General features: G+C 40.6%; 1 protein-coding gene and 1 long non-coding RNA gene across 6 annotated transcripts in view; one reads left to right on the top strand and one right to left on the bottom strand.

Moving 5' to 3' along the window:
* Positions 1–2,510: 2,510 nt before the first annotated feature.
* On the bottom strand, positions 2,511–5,457 carry LOC309628735. The gene is made up of 2 exons (XR_014244683.1): positions 5,360–5,457; positions 2,511–5,106 (listed from the first exon to the last, which is right to left on the bottom strand). It is a non-coding gene; the product is annotated as an uncharacterized lncRNA (long non-coding RNA).
* BACH1 (BTB domain and CNC homolog 1) overlaps positions 5,228–23,079 on the top strand; it is a 46,889-nt gene continuing 29,037 nt past the window's right edge. For 3 of the 5 annotated variants that reach the window (XM_082391928.1, XM_082391924.1, XM_082391926.1), the window contains exon 1: positions 5,233–5,431. The gene's annotated coding sequence lies outside the window, so the exon portion shown is untranslated. Of the gene's footprint in view, positions 5,472–23,079 lie in introns of all 5 variants that reach the window. The other 2 variants (XM_082391929.1, XM_082391925.1) reach the window with 2 other exon arrangements.

Genomic DNA, 23,079 nt, shown 5'->3' with positions numbered 1-23,079 from the left:
TCCCTGGTTTCATTGTATTTTCCTTCCACTTATTTATTATTAATTATTATTAATTTATGTATACACTTCTCATATTGGAGCATGAGTACATCTCATTGAGGGTTTTTCAACCTTGACATTATTGATGCGTTGGGCCTGAGAATTCTTTGTTATGAATGGAGAATAAGGAGTCTATATTCACAGTGCAGTTTATCCATGGGGACTCCCCGGTGCATTGTAGGTTGTTTAGGAGCATCTCTGGCCTCTACCCACTAGATACCAGTAGCATTCCCCACCCCCCACCTGCCGCCCCTGTCCCATATCAATACCAATATCTCCTGGGGGGCAAAACCGGCCTCTGTGGAGACCCGTTGCTCTAGGTGAATGAAACAGTGCGTGTCAGAGGTGAAAGAAACTATGAGTTAAAATACGGCACCTCTGCTAGTTGTGTCAGTTTTACTCAAAAACAATTTTTTTTGAGAAAAATTTTATTAAGACAAATATATTATGAAGTAGAATTTAACACCTGCATTAATTTTGAAAATAAAAGACCAAGAGCTGCAGGTATAATTCTGGGTGTAAACCTCAACAAATACAGGTAACAAAGCTATCAGGCTGGATCTTTCTGCCCTTTGCAGACATGTGACTGTGCCTGAAGGCTCTGCTTGCTGTTTCTGACTCAGCACCAAGCACAAATATCAGGCTCCACAGGAAGGACACGTGCACCCAACATTTAGTGACTTTACTTTGGGCTTGAGGGACTGGTTACATCAGACTCTGTGCAGTCTGCTGCTTCCAACTCTCTCTCATCTCCCCAGTTGTGAAGAGCAGTCAGGCGACATTCAGAATCCTGAGGGTCTCACCTTCTACCCATAAGCATTTATATGTGTGTATGTATATATACATATACATATATATATTTCTTGAGTATGATTTTTAGCATTAGCTTCTGAGAGAATAACAATTTCTCTACTTCATTAGATAAATATATACAGCAGAGTGAGAGAAATTGGGGGCACAATTAATTTGTAATTGAGGAAAATCTCAAGTGTCATCTCAGATCAAGGAGCTTAACACAGTTTAAAATTAACCGGTCTCTTCTACATATTTTCTGTTTTATTTATCTGAACTTTCCTCTAAGCCTTGACCATTGGTCTTGTGGGTCTTCTCACAAAATTTAACTACATTTTCATGCTCTACTCCATCATCAGATATTTTCTTTAACCAAACCGCCCCAAGACTTAGTGGTTTAAAACAGCAATCATTTTATTATCTTATAATTCTATGAGTTGACTGGGCTCCGTTCGGAGATTTTTTTTTTTTTTTCTTTTGGCTGGGGCTGGAGTCATGTATAAACTTGACTAGAACAGAACAAACAAGGTGGCTCGCTCACATGACACATTTAATGCCAACTATTGGCTGGTTGTCCTGCTAGGGCTGTTGCCTGCAGAGGCTACACAGGTCCCATGCTGGGCTTGTCACAGCATGGTGACTTGTCTGTGAGGGAGGGTCCCAAGAAGGAGGAAGCGGGAGATGCCAATCCAAAGACTAGACCCAGAACTAACAGAGCGTCACTTCCGCAGTGTTCTCTTGGCTATGAAGTTACAGGGCCAACCCCGCTTCGAGTGGATGGACAACAGATTCCCCTTCTCGATGGGGAGAGTGACAAAAGAGTTACTCCAGTTGGTTTTGTTGGAGGCACAAGAATTTTTCCCTACTTGGACCCTACACTGTGCCACTTTGGTTGTCATTACATCTGGTATTCAAGTAGCACCTCTTTCACCAATTTGGCCCCTGTCACGTTAAGTTCTTCTGCTCCAATATTGTGTTCTTTCTTTCTCTTCTACTGCCTTTAAAAAAAATTGAAGTATAGCTGATGTACAATATTATATGTGACAGGTGTACAATATAGTGACTCAGAATTTTTAAAGGTTATACTCCATTTATTGTTATTATAAAATATTGGCTATATTCCCTGTGTTGTACAATATATCCTTGTAGCTTATTTTATAATTTCTGCCTTTTTAAAATCTTAGACGCTGTGAATATCCCAAGTCAGAGGCTACATTCCTTTCACCTTACCTTTCATTTCAGATAGCAGGTAAGCACTAGGGTGTGTTTGCCCATCCTGCTCAAGGAAGCCTGTCTTCTAATGAAATATGTTCATTTTTTACAAAAATCTTTCAACCTAGGGGTAGGGGTGGTAGGGTTTTAATTCATAATCATTTTTGAGGGAAGAAGTGTGAACTGGCAGTTTTTCAACTTGTGGTGACCTATTCTTGTTTTATCTTGGTAATCGTTTACAGTTTAAAACAATTTGTTCAACCTCCAAATATCGTTGATTTAATTAGTGAATGAATATTTAGAGACAGAAGGAGCTAAGGCAATGGAAATGGAGTGAATGAGGTTCTCTAGAGTTAGCTTCTAAAAACAATCACATGACTTAAATACCTCTACACACTCCCTTCAGCCCATGGGATAAAGTTCAAACTGTAGGCACACTGCACGAGGCCCTTCCCATTCTGACTTGGTTTTTTTTTTTCTTATTTTTATTTATTTTTTTATTTTTTCACACACACACACACTATATTTTATTTTTACAAGAGATAAATAGACTGACACCAGGCATTGTACATGGATGACCACAACAAAAGCAACAATGATTGCAATTACCAAACATGAAACACACTCATACTATGTCATAATATTGACATATCTGACTCGGTTTTATATCATTCTCTAGTTTTTTTTTTTTTGCCCTGCACCTAATATACACCATAAGCTTTAACTCAGTACTTCTCAAGTGAGGTTTGAAGACCATTTGCATCACTATTAAAAATAATGCAGATCCTTGGGTCACATTCAGACTTATGAAACCAGAATCTTTGGGGGCAGAGCCCAGGAATCTATATTTTTAACAAGTACCCCAGAGATTCTTTTTTTTTTTTTTTTTTAATTTTTACTGGAGTATAGTTGCTTTACAATGTTGTGTTAGTTTCTGTTGTACAGCAAAGTGAATCAGTTATACATATACATATATCACCTCTTTTTTTAGATTTCCTTCCCATTTAGGTCACCACAGAGCACTGAGTAGAGTTCCCTGTGTTATACAGTAGGTTCTCATTAGTTATTTATTTCATACATAGTAGTGTATATATATCAATCCCAATCTCCCAATTCATCCCCCCTTCCCCCCTTGGTATTCATAAGCTTGTTCTCTACATCTATGTCTCTATTTCTGCTTTGCAAATAAGTTCGTCTGTACCATTTTTCTAGATTCCACATATAAGCGATATTATATATTTGTTTTCTTTCTGACTTACTTCACTCTGTATGACAGTCTCTAGGTCTATCCACATCTCTGCAAATTGCACTGTTTTGTTCCTTTTTATGGCTGAGTAATATTCCACTGTGTATATGTACCACATCTTCTTTATCCATTCCTCTGTTGATGGACATTTGGGTTGCTTCCATGTCCTGGCTATCCAGAGATTCTCATGAACACTAAAGTTTGAGAGTAACTCCTAACAGCCTTGATATTCTCAACACCTTGATATACCTTTGTAAGACTTTTCAAATAATTTAACATATCAGAGCATATGCTAGAAACTTTCACTGCCATTTATCGAGAGTACAGAAGGAAGAGTTCCTCGCAAAGAGGAGGGTCTGTTCTTCCTCTCGAAGAAACTGCAAAGGCGTGGGAGGAAGGAAGACTAGAATTCCACTGGCTTTGGGTGGAAGGTGAGTGAAGCCTCAAAAATGCTCAGGTGCATGTAAGAACCCCAGTCCTTTCATGTCTATTTCCAACTGTTCTTTCCTCCTTTCTAACTAAATATTTTTACCCCACCATGAACTCAGGTAGCCTGAAATGCCATCTGCCTCCAACGTCTGGACTATTGCATATGCTCTTCCCTCCCTGGACTGCAGGGCCCCATTCTTCCCAGTTAAGATCCAATGCAAATGTTACCTACTGCCCAAATTCTAGGTCACAGAGAATCACTTTACCCCTTGGACTCCCACACAATTTCACTCTCATTTTCTCGTGTATTTTGGATGTAACTCAAATGTCCCTAAATCTCACCGCCTGTGAATACAAACGCAGTCATGTTAGTGATAATACCTGACTTCATTAACTTGGCAGTCTTTTTTTGCCCTGAGAGGTCCAGGGCTGTCTTCCTGTGTGCAAGAATGAGCCCACACATCCTGGTGCTGATGCTGTCCAGCCATCGACTTCTTTCTGTCTTTCGACCTGAACTCAAAAGCCAACGGCAAAACCCCTTTACAAGATCCCAACTCCAATCAGGTCGGCTGGCACAGTGCCAGAGTGCTCGGGTCTCCCTTAAGATTGATAAGTGTAGGCTTTGCCAGGTGCACATCTTTTCGCACAGTCAGTGCTTTGAACTCCAAAGATGCTAAATGGCTTGGGAACTTAATTTTAACACCAACAATTGGATGAACACCGGAATAAGCAGCAGAAGATGAAAGCCTGACCTGGGCTTGAGATGAGCCGGCTGACACCACTGGGCGCTCAACCTGGTTCCAAGTTTCCTGGCGGCCACCACGTAGAGGGAACACCTGTTAGCCGACGCCACTGTTTTCACTGTCAGACAAAAGTAGGGCTGCCAGAGGCTTTCTACAAAATCCTGGATGCATTTGATGCATCCCTATCAGGAAGCTCAAAAACCTTGCGAACCTGGGCTTCCCGCCACCCCCAGGAGAAGGCAGAGAAGAAGCTCTGCTGCAGGGGCTGCCATAAGCTACTCCTGAGGGGGTCTGGTCTGGGGAGGGACGTGGCCGGCGCTCGTCCTCCCTGCTGGTGTCCGCTGGCACTCGATTCCGGGTATCCCGGCAACACTTAGAGCGAGCAGGCCGTCAGGCTTTTCCTTTCTGCTTTCAGCAGGAAAGGAGGAGGTGGTCCTCGGGTGGCTTTTTCGTTCAGGCTGCGGGCTGTGCTCGCAAAGGGGCGCTGCCCACGGAGGTTGCGGGACCCCGCCGCCGCCTCCTCGAGGCCTGCCCTGCCCAGGGCTTGCGCGATGCCTCCCTGCATCCCCTCGTGTGGGCTTCTGCCTACACGCAGGGAGCCGCAGGGATCCGCGTACCGAGGCTTCCAGGCTGGCGGGGCGGGGCCTTTAGTGAGGGCGGAGTTTAGGCGCTACAGAGCGGGGAAGGGCGGGGTCTCGCGAGGCAGGCCTACGGGGCGGGACCTCGCTAGGGGGCGGGACCTCGCTAGGGGGCGGGGCTTGGGCGCCAGGAGGGGGCGGTGGCCGCGGCGGCGGAGGGAAGGGGAGGGAACGAGAGGGGAAGGGAGGGGAGGCGAGGGAGGAAAGGGAAAGGAAGGAGAGGGGAGGGGGCGGCCGGCCACGGAGAGGGAGTGAGTCACCTGATAGCTGCCCGCGCGGCCCGCCAGGCTCGCTCGCTGCCGTCAGTCGGGCTGCGTCGCGCCTCGGCTCTGGTGAGTGGCTCGCCTGTCCCGGGCGCTCTTCCCCGGCAGGGTAAGCGCGGCGGCGTCGCGCGCGCGGTCTGGGCCGCCGGCCTGTGAGGGGCGGTCCGCGGGCAGGTCCTGGGGAGGTGGTGAGGAAGACCGGGGCGGCTGCTTTCTGGGCGGGGGGCATTAAGCGGGGCCCGCGGGGGGCGGCTGCGGCTCCCGTTCCTGGAAGTGGCCGCGTCCGCCGGAAGGGGCGACGGGTCGGCGCCCCGTGCCCCCGCGCGCGGCCGGCGCCGTTGTTTACGGGCCCGCGCTGTACTTTACCCCCGGCCGGCGGGCGGGGGGCCGGGATGTGCTGGGGCCTGGGCGCCCGCTCCCCCTTCCCCGCCTCTTGGGCACCTGGGTCCGAGCCCGGCAACCCCCCAACCCCCAGCCGGCGCGCGGCCCGCCGGGGCTGTGACACATCAGCACCGCCCGCGCGGCCGCCCCGGCTCCGTATTGTCCCTCCGCCCCCTCTCACCACCGTCGGCAGCCGCCGCGTCCGGCGAGCTGTTTGCCTCCCGTCTGCCCAGCCTGGGTGTAGGTCGCGCGTGTAATCACGTAAGAAAGGCCGAGTTCATGGCTGGAGCAAAAATACCACCCTGCGGGACTGGATTTAGCGAAGATTGGTTTGGGGGCCCGGAGATCCCAGGGCTCCCTTTGTTGGAGTTTTGCCCGCGCGTTGTAATTAAAGACTCCCACAGTCGGGTGAGAGTGGGTGTTGATCGTAGAGTCACCAGCTTTGTGCTCGTCTAATGAAACGCGAGTGCCATGGTTTTCTCGTTCTTGCACGGCAGTTTTATGTCACTGAGTAGAATGGTACAGAAGGTTTTTGTGCAGTGAGCCTTCTGCGTTGAATTTGGGCTGATTCAAGGTATAGCGTAGTAGTGATTGTGAAAGAACGTGTGTGGGAAAAACAGACTCCAGTGTCACGCTTGAAGGAACAAAGGCTGTTTTGTAGGGATGCCTATCTTTCGGGAGAATTCTATCAGTATTGGGTCTGGAGGGTGCTGCGACTAGGTCTTTGTTCATGTAGTTTAACACTGCTTATATCCAGCAGGGTTTGCATTTCAAGCAGTTCCGAAAGATAGAGGGTGGAAACACCGGACGTGTTAGTGCCAGAGCGCTTGAGCGCTTCACATGGTCAAGCAGAGAAATGGGAAGAGGCCGGCTGCTTCTTCCTGGTCTTGGGTAGTGGTGCAAGGGCTGGGCTGGGCTTGAAGGCGCTTGCCACTTCAGCCTTTGGATTAAAGAAGCCTGGGGAAAAAGAACACTTGGTGAGTCAGCTGGGAGTAGGATGGCCTTGGTTTAAGTGATGGCATGGCATCGTGCATTACTGTTGTTTAACCTGTGGCTCTGTCAAGTGGTTTACCATTGTTCAATATATTGGTTGGCTAACAAGGTAGATGACTCCTTAAAAAAAGTTGGGCTGCTGAGTCATTCGCCCCAGCCTGAGAGGTAATTAGGAACAGCTGGTGCAGATACTCTCATCACATGCCTCCACTGTAAAAGGCCAAGGAGCACTCAAGAGGGGTTGCTTCAGAGGCCTGAAGCTGGGGCTGTTTGTGTTGATACAGGTAATCAGCGGGTGAGGTGCCAGCGCTCTTAGGAAGTGGCCGAGGAGCGCTGAGGTGGTGGGTAAACAGAGCAGCCTCGTGACCTACTGCCTGAGAAGTTTGTGCTGGAGAGAGCTAAAACTGAGGAAGAAATTTGCAGCTAGGAGTCACCTCTTAATAGTATTGTAACAAAAGTATTCACTCTTCTTATTGTACTTAGTTTTTTGTTTCCCTTTTGTGGTTTTGTTGTTCTGTGGTTTATACATTTCAGAAAGTGAACTTAATTTGTTCTTCATAAAGATTTCTTTAGGAGAACACAGAAGGAGGCTTCCTCCACGAGCCTTCCTCGTGGTTTTCATGGCCCCTGGCTTTTCATACATACACTAGTAGTTTCTGGTGGCAGAGAGGAGGGGAAGGAGAATGTGGGTGGAATTAACAGGTCTCTTTGGATCGAGTCTTGAAAGCACTGTCGTGTGAAAGGCAAACCATATGGATATCTGTCTCATTGTCGTAGTGTTGGCGCTGGTGTCTTTCCGTCTCGGATCATTACTTCTTGCTTTAAAAATGAGCACAGGACCCAAGCATACAGTCCCTATTGCTAACAGAGTTTAGGGAAGGGAAGTGTGGAGTGGGGGTGGATCTGACCCTTATCTGTGGTCAGAAGAATGACTGATTCTTATTGATGGTAGCTCATTAAAACATTTTGTAGTAGAAAAAGGTGCCTTACTTTTGGGACTAGAAGAGATTAAAAATCATGAATTTTTTAGGGATTAGGGTTTCTAAGGTGAGTGCAAGATGATTCATTTGGAAGAAAATAATAAACCCTTGATTTTTTGAAAACTCACTTTTATATAAAATAAGAAAGACATTCATCTTCAAGATACAGGATAACAGTAGTACATGCATGTTATATAACTTGGGTTTATGCCTCCCCCTTTTCTGTTGGGGAACATAAAGAGTTTGTTAACCACTGCCAGTAACACTCTTTCAACAATTGGGGTACTTTTTTTTAAAACTTGTGATTTCCTCTTAAAAGCTGTCATTTTTTCAGATGTTCTTAATTCATTTTAATTTTTATTTCACATGTAGTTCTATTCTTTTTATGCTGTATTTTAAAGATTAGAAGCTTGAGTGTAAATTTCTTATTACATTGTTGATGTGGAGAATGGAAATAACAAAAAATACATTGTTGCCTATTACATATAATACCATGTATTTTGAATTTGGAGACAAGCCAGATGGTTGGTTTGTTTCATGGGTATGATTTGAAGTGTAGTAATAGGTAAAAAGGGTATAATGGGACCACCAGAAGATAATCTGCACATTGGAGTATAACTTGTATATAACAAATTCTTTGAAAGATCACTGTTACTCCTTGAAGTCTGCATTTTTGGGGGCCAAGTTTACAAGGGGCCCCTTTCACAAGGATTAATAAGACTGCATACCCAGCAAATCACTTGGGAAGTGGCATTCCCCCCGTTACTGCTCTTCACGGTGCTGATCCTCTCCAAGACTTAGGTTTTAAGGATCAGCTCGTCCTCCCAATTTTCTGACTAATGTTCTGTTAATGGGAGAATTGCTTTAACCCTAAACTCACATTTCCTGAGGATTCTACTAAATGGAGGGTGTATTTTGTGTGGCTGAATGGGTGACTTAGGAAACTATTTTGATTTTAAAAAATATACCAAACCAGGTAATATGCCAGAGCTCAAGGTATGGGTAATTTGAGCACTATTTGCCAGAATCCAGGCCCCTTGGAGAGAGTAAACATTTCAAGACTGCAGGTAAAATATAGACTTACACCACCATGAAACCTGGGCTTCTGGCTTAGTGCATAGCATTAAGAAAATTGAAGTTGTAGATTTGATCACTGTACAGTTGACAGAGAAGCAGTAAGCAAAGTCGTTAAAAGTGGGCCATCTGGAGCCAGACTGCTGAAGGTCAAGTTCTTGCTTTGTTACTTACCTGCTGTGAAGCCTTAGACAAGTTACTTCACTTAGTTGTGCCTCTTTTTCTCATCTGTAAAATGGGATGATGATAATAGAATCTATATCATAGGGGTTGTTGCAAAGTGCATTAATATGTGTTAAGCGGTTAGAACAGTGCTGGCTCCGTATTAAACATCAGTACGCATTAGTTGTTATTGTCTGTTCTTCAGAATCAGGGAAGTGCTTGGTTACACAGCCACATTTTGCAGCCTCCCTGAGCTGCATTTCACGACTGATCAGAGGAGAGAGTGAGGAGAAGCGTGGGTGTGCAGCACGTGGCTGCTACTGGGAAAACAACTCAAGTGAACATTCTGACAAATCAGTAGCAGCATCTCAAACAAACACCCCACTTCTGAGGGCAAGTAACATAGGACATGGCTTTTTAGTAAAGGAATCTAACAGTCTCAGCAAAATGCTCCAGAGGCAGTTTTCACCAGTTAATTGGAATTGGCTTTTGAAGAAATAACATCTGCCATCCTGCATCTCATCTATTCTTCATGTTATAATTGAGGACACTGTGGTCCAGCAGGGTTAGTAACCTGTCTACCCCCTTCCTGCTTATTAACATCAGGACAGAACTCATTTTTTGATTCTCATTCCTGACTTGTAGTGAACATTTGGAATGTAAGTTTACCTGCCAGTTATTTCTAAGTATTGTATTTTCTTTAAATGACATGTTTGTGCTAATATAGAAAAATTATCCATGATAAACAGTAGATATGTTTATCATGTGGCTTCTTGCACCGGTTAGTAATTCAGAAAGGTTGTGTCAAACATTTTGACCATCCTTTTGACTAGAGTGTACGTTTCTTAATGAAGATGCATGTCTTCTGTTTATCTCCGTGGAACAGTGAACGTGCTTTGGCTGTTTGTTCCATAAACTGTCAGTTGCTGCACTAGTAGTATAACATGGATTCTTTTTGGTTCTGTGGTTTTGAAACTTGGGGAGTTTTAAAAGAGTGAAGGAGAAAACAGTATATGTTGTACCTCGTAAGTTATTTTAAATATGTACTGAATTGAAACCCTTGATCATTTAGAATTCTACTTTCTGTTTCCATCATTGGTGTGAGGATTGAGGAAGCACCTGGATTTAAATCATTTAGTTCATCTCCTGAGATAGAAAGAAAATTTGTCTTCTGACTTCTTTTTCCTTGTAATTGACTTAGAATTGGATCGAGCAAAATATAATTTGGGTTGTCTAGATGCTAAACCTCTTATACATCTAATACTTTCCTTTAATATGATCACTCCTCTGGAACAGATCCTTTGTTTTATTTAGGATCAGGGACAGTTTAGAGAATATTAATAGGATCATAAAAACTGTCCCCAAGCAAATATAAGGAACAAAGAAATAGTGGTTGCCAGGATCTTGGTTGTTAATGACTGTCCTAGGAGCACTGTGGGCATGCAGTGGAGTTGGCGGGCTGCTGGCTCCTTTCTCACTACTGGCACCGTTTAGAAAGTGTTACATCAGTGCAGGTGAAGCTGTGTGCAAATCGTATTCTTTTTTTTTTTTTTTTTTTTTTAATTAATTTATTTATTTTTTTATTTTTGGCTGTGTTGGGTCTTCGTTTCTGTGCGAGGGCTTTCTCCAGTTGCGGCGAGCTGGGGCCACTCTTCATCGCGGTGCGCGGGCCTCTCACTGTCGCGGCCTCTCTTGTTGCGGAGCACAGGCTCCAGACGCGCAGGCTCAGCAATTGTGGCTCACGGGCCCAGTCGCTCCGCGGCATGTGGGATCCTCCCGGACCAGGGCTCGAACCCGTGTCCCCTGCCTTGGCAGGCAGACTCTCAACCACTGCGCCACCAGGGAAGCCCCATATTCTTTTAAAAATAAATTTGAGTCATTTTCTTAATGCCTTAGGAAAGTTAGTAATCAAAGGATATTTTTGTAAGAAAATAACTGTTCCTAGCTTCTATCTGGTAAAGTCATTTTCACTTTTTTAATTTGTCATTGCTTAGATTGAATCAGAGTCATAGTGGTTAGCTGTACTCCACTTCCCCATCCCCCATTAAAGTGGAATTACATTAAAAAGTGTTTTATATAGTGGGGTCATTTTTTCAGTTCCTTTGTAGCCTGGACCTTGTCAATATCCCACCTCTAAGGTTATAGACTAAACGTGGTATGGGGAATGTCTTACCTCCCTCTTCTGCCTTTTCTTTCCCCCCTGTCATTAATCTCTTCTTTTTACTGACTGGTCAGCCTCTAGGATTCCCAGGGGAGATGTTTTTGGCCTAAGGAGATGAACTCTTAGGGTCTTATTGAAGAAATGGGAAGACCCTACTTCCTGGTATCTTCATATCCTTAATGCCTTATTCCTTCTCTAAAATGTGCCAACGTCTTTTGGAAGTCAGTTAAATCAGTGAGGAGATGTACTTATCCATCAGAGAGTTTGCTATAAAATAGGTGGCTATAAAAGATTTATTAGTCTTTCAATGAACTTATTAGGTTGTAATTATTAGTTTGTCAATTTGGAGTAAGTGGGTTTTGGTAAGATCAGTAATTTCATTAATGTGTATTTTGCACTGAACTGTTATTTTATAAAATGTAAAGTGGTTGTCAAATCTTGGCCCAAGACACTTTACATTTTTAAAGTACCTGATGTCTCTTTATTTACTCTGTTTTTCTGAGGAGTGTCCCCAGCAGGGCTCCTCTAGATAGGATTTACTACTAAAATTACAAGGGGAAGTAAGAAAAAAGACATTGCCCTTTTAATCAGTTTTCCCACATTAGTAAGAGACTTTTGAAGTAGAAAAGAATTTTGCCCAGCTGAGTAGGGATCTTTGCTTCATTCCTTCATTCCCAGTTGTCATCCAGAGATAGCAAAGGAAATGCTGGTTAGGAACGAGTCTGTAGCTACGAGCAGCTTCGCCTGCTTCATTGTCTCTTGGACTGTTGCAAGTACTGTTCAAGCTCTAGATATATTTCTCTGGGCTTTTAAAAAAATGTGTGTTGCCTTTAAGCGCATGTCTGTTGTCACTGGCCTGGTTTGTTGCCTGTTCCAGACCCCAGGAGGTCTGGGACACCTTTTCCTCTGGGGAGCAGGTTGGCAGCAGTGCTCACCAGTGGCAGAGCTGCTCAGGTACTAGCACGCCTCCCTGCCATGGCTTCTCATACACCAGTGTGGAAACATCCTCTTCTCTCCTACTGAGTTAACTTTGACCAGCTCTCTGATCCCTGGGGAGTAAAGAATAATTGTGTTTTTAAGTTTCAAGGCACTTTGGTCTCTTATCTTCCTGTGCATGCTGTTCTTCTCCCCAGTTTACACTCAAACACATATTCTGGTGTGTGTAGATAGTAGGGTTGCTAAACTCATTTCACCGTTCATGGTATGCCTACGTGTTAGGTATCGGGTTTACATTTGGTTAATGAAACATATTTGTGCCTTGATATGCCAGGAACTTTTCTAGATGTTGGCAATACAGAATTTTTCAGAGGTTACAGTCTGACAGGCAGACCATTACTGTAGCATGTGGTAATTGCTAAAATAGCAACATGTAAGATGTGGCTTGAAACCATAGGGTATGAGAAGAAGCTTAAGCTTCGGGAAATTAAGAAAGCCTTAGGAATGTCAGTGATGAATGCATAATTTAGTGGAGGAGGCAGCTTGTTTTGACCGCTCTTTTGAGAAGCATAGCAATGAAGAGTAGAGAAGAGAGATTTTAGTTGGGGGAGGTTGGGTCAGGAAGGTTGTGTGTCTGCGTCTGTATGTATTTAAAAATAAGGTCAGTGGGAAAAGGTTGAAAATGCAGGCTATGTCTTTCTTTTATCCGTGGCTAGTTCCTCTTATGGTTGCAAGATGACTGGCACAAGTTCAAGTGTACCAGTAAATATAACTGAGTTTCTTGGAAGAAGACTTTTTTTTTTTTTTTTCTGTGATATCTCTTTATTAGTGATAAAAGCCTTTCCCAAAGACCTCATAGTAAATACCACCCCAGCCTCTCCTTTTTGGGGCCAGCATTGCATAAGTTTATGCCTAAATCAGTCAATGTCAAGAGAAGTCAGACCACTGTGATTGGCTTAAATGGATTGCGATTCATCTTGGGTTGGGACTAGGGTTTGCTACCCCCGAAACTCATGGCCTCAGGTAGAGAGTAGATTTGTGGGCACAATCAGGATGTGGTTAGAAAATGAGGGGGCAAATGGAACTGGATGGCCAACAGTGTCATCCTTGCCTGCTACTTGTATCAACGCTACGCACAGACACATACTTCTGAGTAGAAAAAGAAAACGTGGTTGTCTTCGGATTTGGAGTTTTTGGTGACTTTTTTCCTCTTATATATCCTACTATGATCAAGTATTATTTTTACAGTCAGATCAAATAAATGTTTTATTTTAAAATGATTTTAAAATTGAAAATTTGCCCATTCTATCCAAAAAATTACATGTAGTAGGAATACATTTCTTTCAGTACTGTAAACCAGGGGTCCCCAACCCCCGGGCCGCAGACTGGTACTGGGCCCTGTTAGGAACTGGGCTGCACAGCAGGAGGTGAGCAGTGGGCACGTGAGCAAAGCTTCATCGGCTGCTCCCCGTCGCTCGCATTACTGCCTGAACCATCCCCCCTGACATCCGTGGAAAAATTGTCTTCCATGAGACCAGTCCCTGGTGCCAAAAAGGTTGGGGACTGCTGCTCTAAATAGTTCTGAGGTTCTCTGTTATTCTCCTAATACTTTCAGGGAAAGAAGAATATATAATAATATCTTGTAGCTTCTGATTGTGTCTATACCAAGAGGACCACTCTCTCTCTCTTACTCTGTAGGGCATGCCCATCTGTGATGTCTGTGGCTCTCAGTGAGTGGTGAGGCTAGTCTGGTTTGAATGGAATGGTTGATTCATTGCCTGGATAGGCCAGCATTCTTTGGAACCCACATTCTTGAATCTGGGATACTAACGGGAACATCACTCCCTCTTTACACACTCATTCTTCGTCTAGGAGGGAAAGCTGTCCTGTGGTTAGTTTATTTGCCATTCCTTTCAGACTTCAAGAATAATTCCACGTTAATTTTATACAGTGTTCCTGTAGCACTCCTAAACTGTTTACTGCACTTTGATATGTTCAAAGGACTTGTGTTTAATTCTTGTTCCTTCTTCTCAATCCTAAGTTTTGGTGCTTTGTATGGATGGGAAAGGCAAACAGATAATGTAAATACATAAATACTTAGTGCTGTAAATTCATAAAATAGAAAATAATTACTAATAGTTTTTTTTCTATTTGAGAATAACGAATAGCTATGATAGATGGTTAGGGTAGGCTTTTGAAATAGTGTTACTTTTTTGGATAGAATTTAGAAAGACAATACTGCCAAAATAATTTTCATCTCCGGTAAAAAAACAATAGTATTTACCTACTCAGTTGTTCCTCGAATGATATTTGAACTGAGAAATATTTCAACTTTTTTTTTTTTTTTTTTTTTTTACAGGCCTCAAATTATTACTTATTTGACTAAATCTTGTGACTGTATATTGGAAAGTAGCTATCTGAGGGCTCAGGTGGAAAGTCTACAGCTCGTTAATCTCCATTTTAGAGATGGTAATTTTGACTTCCGTAATTTTGACTTCCAAGTTAACATCAATAACAAGAAATAGATTTTAAAAATTTAGTTTTAGCTATGTATATTGAGATACCTAGCACTATAGTGCCTACCAGGGATTAGTGGATTAGGTTATCTTTAAATAAAGCATTTCAATTTAGTACCTCTACCAAAATTAAAAAGTTTCATATCTGTGATTCATATTCTAATTGCTCTACTGTAACTGCTGCCTTATTTAATTAACATTGTTACTTAACATTTTTTCCTCTTAATCCTTTTTTTTTGACTCAAATTTATTATGAGTTGGGGTGAAAAGGTGTTTAAGGAATGGTTGGGAATTTGAAGGGCACCTTTTTGGTGGTTTGCTTGTTTTTTCAGTTACTTTGCATGCTATATTTGTCAAGTCTTAGACCTACAGAGGGTCATTCTGACCTAGATCTAGTTTTAGGGCTTTCACTTCCTCTAGGCAATCAGAAGTAAATAATGTGAATCATGGTTATAATTTTTACAGTTTGAAAACAAAATAACATATGACTATTTCATTATGAATGTGGGACACGAACACTTATTATTCTATATGGAAAGTGACTTTTGGTGAAATATCTCCAGCACTGTGTCCTTCGTTTAATTTTCCATATGTAGTTGGGTATAACTACAAACTTTGATTTAAGTTCAGCATAGTTTGGTGTCAGATTCTTTTTAACGATAGATTATGTAATCCAAGAAGTGTTAATCAGAAATTAATAAACTAAATATTGAATAATAAGGAAAAATTTCTATTCCATAAATGCCCTTTTAATCTGCTTGTCTAACATTGTTCTCATCACACACACAGGATACTTGAGACATTTCCCTCTAGTCTTGTTTTTTTTATCCTCCTCACTTTTACCCCCACCCTCAAAACAACCTTGCTCTTCAGGCCATGTCATATGAATTGAAATGTAATATTTGGACCTGGGGCAGAAGAACTTTTTAACCTCTAAGTGACTGACCCTCTAAGGGCTTCAGTTTCCTCATCTGTAACCGAAGTGTGGAAGTGGGTTGTATTGGGTGAATGTGCTCTTTCAGTTGGGAATTCTTTGGGTCTGTGAAATTATCAATCTTCTTGAGCAGACTTGTATAATTTTAATATTTTCTTTTTATCTTGTTGAGATCTTTATTAGACTTATTGACATTTCATTCTTAAAGGTTCAGGAATCTCTGTATTTTGTAGTTTAACTCTTGGGTTTGTAGAACCTTTGAAAATGCAGTATTCTTTTGGTCATCTTTTGGATAAAGATGGCAATAATAATAATAAAATGTTAATGATCTCATGCCAGGCGCTGTGCTATTAAATGCGCCCAACCATTCAATCCTTAGAGTAAGTGTTGATGTTGTTTTCCTTATGGGGAACCTAAAGGGTGAGGTCAGGTATCTTATAGATCACACCGTTGGTAATGTCTGCAGAACCTTAATTATATCCCAGTACTTCCCGTTCTTTCCAATATCATGCTGCTGGTTGTTTTAAAATACCTAAAATTGATTTTCTTTTGCATTTCATAATTCTGTATATTTGGTGTTTAGCACTTTATCCTTTTTCAAAGGGCTTTGTGACATAAGTAGGGCAGGGGCTCCCTCCTTAAGTCTCAAGGGTACACATTTGCCCGTGTTCACAGAGCTAGACCTGACTTGATGGGTTTTTTCTCCTTATTTTCCTGTAACAGGGTTCTCTTTTTCCACATCAAAGCATCTTTTTATTTTAAATTTCTATAAAATTTAATTTATTCTTTTGTGCTTACTGTGAAGATATCAGTGGAGGCTGCTGTGTTTTAGAGTTGCCCATGAATTTTCTAGATAGTGAAAAACCAATATCCTGATGAGTGGAGGAAATAATCTATTATCAAGGGGGAAAAAAGTAATTGACATCCTTTGGGAGCCTTCAAGACAGCCGAAAGAAATGTGAATTGCATTTTTTCCGAAGGCATATGTTTTTGTTTATGGTTTGTTGTCTCTTTGAACATTTTTCTGATTATAAAGTAATATGTTTATGGTTAAGAATTTGAATGCAGAAACAAAAATTACCTGGATGTAACCATTGTTAATATTTTGATACATACCCTAACTAGAGGTGGGGGAACCAAGGTTTCTGGACATGTTAAATGTGAGATGCCTGTTAGACATACAAGTAGTAATTTGAGTATGCAGTTGGATACATGAGTACGAAGTTCAAGAGAATAGTCGAGATTAGACCAAATATAAATATGAGAGTGTACAGTAAGTCCATGAGTGATCGTGTCCACGCTGTGAGTCTGGATGAGTTCTCGTAGGGAGTGTTACAAAGAGGAGGAGAGATCTGAGCACCAAGCCCTGGCTCTCCAGCATTTAGGGGTTTGGAGGAGAAGGAGGATCCACCGAATTGACAAGGGGCTGCTAGTGAGGTGGTGAATCAGAAGCCAAGTGAAGAAAGGATTTCAGGGAGGGAATGATCAACCTGTTGAATGTTGCTGAGATGCTGTCTAAGAAGACTCAAAATTTGCCATTTGGCAATGTGAAGGCCGCTGATCCTCACAAAGTAATTCCCATGGAGTTTAGGGGAAAAGGTCTGATTTTAGTGGGCTCAAATGAAATTGGGAGAGAGGGAAGTGGAGATGGTGTGAATATAAATGGCTTTTTGGGGGAGTTCTACTATAAAGAAGAGCAGTGAATTTTACTGTAGTTAGAAGGATGTGGGGAGGGTCAAGAAATTTTATTTTAAGAAAAGAGCCATTACAGTATTTTTGTATGCCAGTGGGAATGTAGTGTATTCATTTTTTTCTCATATTTTGCTTGGTGAGACTTTGCAGAAGTTTGTCAATTTTATTGGTTTCCTTAAAGAATCAGCTCCTGGGGGGAAAAGGGGTGGAAGGGATTGGGATTGACATATATACACTATAGAAACTATGTATAAAATAACTAACTAATGAGAACCTACTGTATAGCACAGGGAACTCTACTCAGTGCTCTGCGGTGACCTAAATGGGAAGGAAATCCAAGAAAGAGGGGATAGATGTATATATATATAGCTGATTCACTTTGCTGTACAGCAGAAAGTAACACAACATTGTACAGCAACTATACTCCAATAAAAATTAAAAAAAAATCAGCTCATGGTTTAAGTCATCAGTTCTATCAAAAGTAGCTGCAAAATTTTATTATGTGAGTGGTTTTCTTGGTGGAAATACAGTAGATTTCATTAGATTCTGTAAGTCGGAGAACCAGCGCTCCAGTTTGGAAGTTTTAACAGCTTGTTTCCCTAAAAGATACCCTTACATTTTTAAAGATTCTATCTGAATTGATATCTTTGTCAATATGAAATGTTAAACAGTATGTATAACATTGTTCCCAAACAAGAAGAAATCTTACTATATTTTTCTACCCTTCCTATCGCCTAGTTTTGTTAAAATAATCTAAGATTTTGGTTAAAGATTGATTTTTCTCTTTATCAAATTCCTTTTCTATTTGAAGAATCTTTGAAAAGTTGCATTAAGACTTACAGCCAAGTTATCAACAGTTTAGACTTAACTGAGTTTGACTGTTTTTTGTCTACTGTCTATTTAAGCATCTTTTAAGTTTATGTTTTTACAGAGTATTACATATTTTTGATTTAAAAACAATAAATTTATCATAAAGCAACTTCATCTGTTACACACTTAATTATGCTTCAAAGATAATATTCATCTTTACCCATTTCTGCTATTTAATTTTTTAGAGACACAGACCTCTGTGTCTCTAAGATGTTTGTACCTCATTTTATTTATGAACCTAAGATGTTATCTGTTTACTTTCTGTTACCATAGATGTTGATTTTGTTTGCTTCTGCCATCCCATCAGCTGTATTTATAATCATTCTATTTCTGTTCTTAGTCACCTCTACAATCCCCCCTCCACCTTTTTTAAAATTTGGTCTCATTAATCTAAGGCAGTATCTTTTGACTCTGTACATTATAAGTTATATAGAAATACTACCTTTCCTTTCAGTTCTGTCTGATTCCATCTCTCAGCTGGCCACTTTTATTTTACTAAGGTTAATAATTGCATTTCATTTAATAACCATAATTAAGTCTTCCATTATTTGTTCTGAAAGTTGAAAACCAGTTAACAGTGTTCATGTTATTATATCTGTGTCCATATTGGGCACTGGAAAGCTAAGTAACATGCTATTACACTTTTTTCTTTATGGTTTCACTGTCACCCTGTGCCACTCAAAAACTTTTTTTTTTTTTTAATTGAAGTATAGTTGATTTACAATGTTGTGTTAGTTTTAGGTGTACAGCACAGTGATTCAGTTATACATCTATATCTATGTATCTATTCTTTTTCAGATTCTTTTTCCGTATAGGTTATTAGAGAATATTGAGTATAGTTCCCTGTGCTATACAGTAGGTCCTTGTCGGTTATCTGTTTTATATGTAATAGTGTGTATCTACACACTATTAATCCCAAACTCCTAATTTATCCCTCCTCCCCCCCAACTTTCCCCTTTGGTAACTATAAGTTTGTTTTCTATGTCTGTGGGTCTCTTTCTGTTTTGTATATAAATTAATTTGTATCTTTTCTTTTTTTTAGATTCCACATATAAGTGATACCATATAATGTTTGTCTTTCTCTGGCTTACTTCACTTAGTATGATAATCTCTAGGTTCATCCTTGTTGCTGCAAATGGCATTATTTCATTCTTTTTTTATGGCTGAATAATACTCCATGGTGTGTGTGTGTGTGTGTGTGTGTGTGTGTGTATGTGTATGTATCACATCTTCTTTATCCATTCCTCTGTCAGTGGACATTTAGGTTGCTTCCATGTCTTGGCTACTGTGAATAGTGCTGCCGTGAGCATTGGGGTGTATTTATCTTTTCAAATTGTGGTTTTCTCTGGATATATGCCCAGGAGTGGGATTGCAGGGTCATATGGTAGCTCTATTTTTAGTTTTTTAAGGAACCTCCATACTGTTCTCCATAGTGGCTGTACCAATTTACGTTCTTACCAACAGTGAAGGAAGGTTCCTTTTTCTCTACACTCTCTCCAGCATTTATTATTTGTAGAGTTTTTGATGATGGCCATTCTGACCAGTGTGAGGTGATACCTCGTTGTAATTCTGATTTGCATTTCCCTAATTATTAGCGATGTTGAGCATCTTTTCATGTGCCTTTTGGCCATCTGTGTGCCTTTGGAGAAATGTCTGTTTAGATCTTCTGTCCATTCTTTGATTGGGTTATTTGTGTTTTTGATATTGAGCTGTATGAACTATTTGTATGTTTTGGAGGTTAATCCCTTGTTGGTTGCATTATTTGCAAATATTTTCTCCCATTCTGTAGGTTGTCATTTTGTTTTGTTTTATTTATGGTTTCCTTTGCTGTGCAACAGCTTTTAAGTTTTATTAGGTTCTGTTTGTTTGTTTTTGTTTTTATTTCCATTACTCTAGGAGATGGATCCAAAAAGATATTGCTGCAGTTTATATCTAAGGGTGTTCTGCCTGTGTTTTCCTCTAGTTTTATAGTATCTGTTCTTACACTTAAGTCTTGAATCCGTTTTGAGTTTATTTTTGTGTGTGGTGTAAGAGAATGTTGTAATTTCATTCTTTTACATATAGCTGTCCAATTTTCCCAGCACCACTTATTGAAGAGGCTGTCTTTTCTCCATTGTATATTTTTTTCTCCTTTGTCATAGATTAATTGACCATAGGTGCGTGGGTTTGTTTCTGGGTTTCTATCCTGTTCCATTGATCTATATTTCTGTTTTTGTGCCAGTACCATACTGTATTGATTACTATAGCTTTGTAGTATAGTCTGAAGTCAGGGAGCCTGATTCCTGTAGCTCTGTTTTTCTTTCTCAAGATTGCTTTGGCTATTTGGGATCTTTTGTGTTTCCAGAAACATTTCTAACATCAAATTCAAATAATAGTTAACAATTACAGAGCACTTGTATGTGTCAGGCACTGTCTTAAGGACATTATGTATATTATTTCATTTGATCCTCCCAACAAAAAGTACTATTCTTGTCCCTTACTTCTCCCCACCCCCCCCAAAAAAGGGAATTGTCAGAGAGATGTAAAGTAATTTGCCCAACTGGCAGGGTTGCCATCAAGCTATAAAATAATATTCTGCGCTGTCCACCTCTGGTGCTCTCTAGAGCAGCCAGCTGCCATGTTTGTGAGGTTCTGAAAGAGTCAGTCTTAGGTGTGCTCTCTGATGATTAATCTCTGTCCTTCTTATCTCTAGCCCCTGACTGTGGGATCTTATAGATGTCTGGGGTGAATACTTTGAAAGTGGTGTGGGAATGAGGGTGCTGAGTGAGTTGGGGAATTTTACTCTTCAGGGGAATTGTTGGAAGTTTTCACTCTGCTTTTTTTTCCCCTTTGAGTTTCTTATAGGAGTTCTAAGTTAACTGGGATAGTAACTAGTACACCCCCCTTTCTGCCCATCAGTTGCTCAGCTTAGAAAACCTACAGTTAACATCATATTTCATGGTGAAACATTGAACACTTTCCTTACAGGAAGGCAAGGATGCCCTTTCTCACCACTCTCACTATTCAGTCGTTGCAATAAGGGGAAAAAAGAAGTAAGTGTAAAGATGGGAAAGAAGTAAAGCTGTCTCTATTTGCAGATGACATGATTGTGTACATAGAAATCCTAAGGAATCTACAAAGAAACTGTCAGAACTAATAAGAATTAAGTAAGGTTGCAGAGAATTTAAGGTTAATATTAAAAAAACCAATTTTATGTTTATATAGTAGCAGCAGAAAACCAGAAAATGAAGTTTAACAAACAAATCCATTTATAGTATCTACAAAATACCGTAAAATACTTAGGAATAAATCTAACAAAAGATATGCAAGCCCTCTTTACTAAAAAACATCAGAATAATGCTGAGAGAAATTAAAGAAGACCTAAGTAAATGGGGAGATATGCCATGTTCATGCATCAGAAGACTCAGTTTGTTAGATGTTGGTTCTCCTAAAATTGCTGTGTAGATTCACTGCAGTTCTAATCAAAATTACACTGGCTCTTACAACTCGAGAAGAAGACAGCCCAGTTAAAAATGGGCAGAAGAATTGAACAGACATTTCACAAAAGAAGATACACAAATGGCCAGTAAGCATTTATAGGGATGCCGAACATCATTAGCCACCAAGAAATGCAAACTAAAACCACAGCTCTGTACCACTGTATATTTATTAGGATAGCTGAGATTAAAAAGACTGACAATACCAAGGTTGGTGAGAATGTGGAGCAGCTGGAGTGGTCATACACTGCTGGTAGCAATGAAAATGATACAGTTACTTTGGAAAAGTGTTTAGCAGTTTCTAAGAAGTTAAACGGAAACCCACAATATCACTCAGCTTCTCCACTTCTAGGTATTCAGTTACCCAAGAGAAATGAAGTAATGTCCATGCAGATGTTCACTGAAGCTTTATTACAATAATCCAAAACTGGAAACAATGTAGTTGTCCATCTTTATTACAATAAAAAGTCCATTTACCATTAAATGGATAAACAAATGGTGGTACATACATATAATGGAATAGTATTCAGCAATAAAAAACCCAAACATCTAATGTCCGCAACCTGATCGTCATTAAGCCGAGTGAAAGAAACCTGAAGCCAAAGTACATAATGTGTGATTCCATTTATATAAAAATCATAGAAAATGCATGCTGGTCGACAGTGACATAAAGCAAATCATTGGTTACCTGGAGCCAGGGGAACAGGGAGGGAGAGACCTCAAAGAGGCATGTGGAATTTTGAGAAGTGATGGAAATTTATCTTGATTGTGGTGGTGGTTTCGTTCACATATACAAGTCTCAAAACTCATTAAATGCTCTGCTTTAAACAGTGCAGTTCATTCAAGGAAAATCATACCTCTAAGTTGATAAATAAAATAGTGACTGACAAGTGCATGTTAGAAAATATATAATTCAGTAAATAAGCTGTACCGGGATAAGCCAATTCTAGTTGCTAGTTCATGTTTTCAACACAGTCGTATTCCATTGAGGTGTAACAGTCCTATTAAGGATCACATAGCTGCCAGATCTGTTAAACAAATAAAAGACTTCATTGTTTCTTAAATTTTTTGTAGTAAGAAGGTATAACAGAAGAATCTGTTACTCTTGTTTTAGTTCTGGTACTTGGATTTCCTGTGTTCCTTTTTTCTTCCTTTATTCCCTTCCAAGCTATTTTAAACTTTTACCCAGAATTTAACAAATTTGAATTTGTTGATTTGGGAAGGAAAAAAAACCTTTTGTTTCTGATCTGTTACCAGGTGAGTCCATAAACAACTGTAAACTTCTGTAACCATTCAGACTTCTCCCTTCTAAGTATAATTTTAGCTTAATTTCACATACGGAATTAGACCAAGTAAGTATAACAAGATCCATGATTAAATATATAATTCTCAATAATAGGAAAAGTAAATGGAAAAAAATCCAACTTTCTCTCTATGGAACCTCACATTTGTTGTAATAACCATGAGCTGCAAAAATTGTAGTGATTCCCTCACCCCACCACCTCCATTTTTAAAAAGCTATAGCATCTTTTGTTACATAAT

This window comes from Balaenoptera borealis, assembly GCF_965194805.1.
Source record: "Balaenoptera borealis genome assembly, chromosome: 5".
Taxonomy (NCBI): Eukaryota; Metazoa; Chordata; class Mammalia; order Artiodactyla; family Balaenopteridae; genus Balaenoptera; species Balaenoptera borealis.
This window is presented reverse-complemented; position numbering and strand designations above follow the sequence as displayed.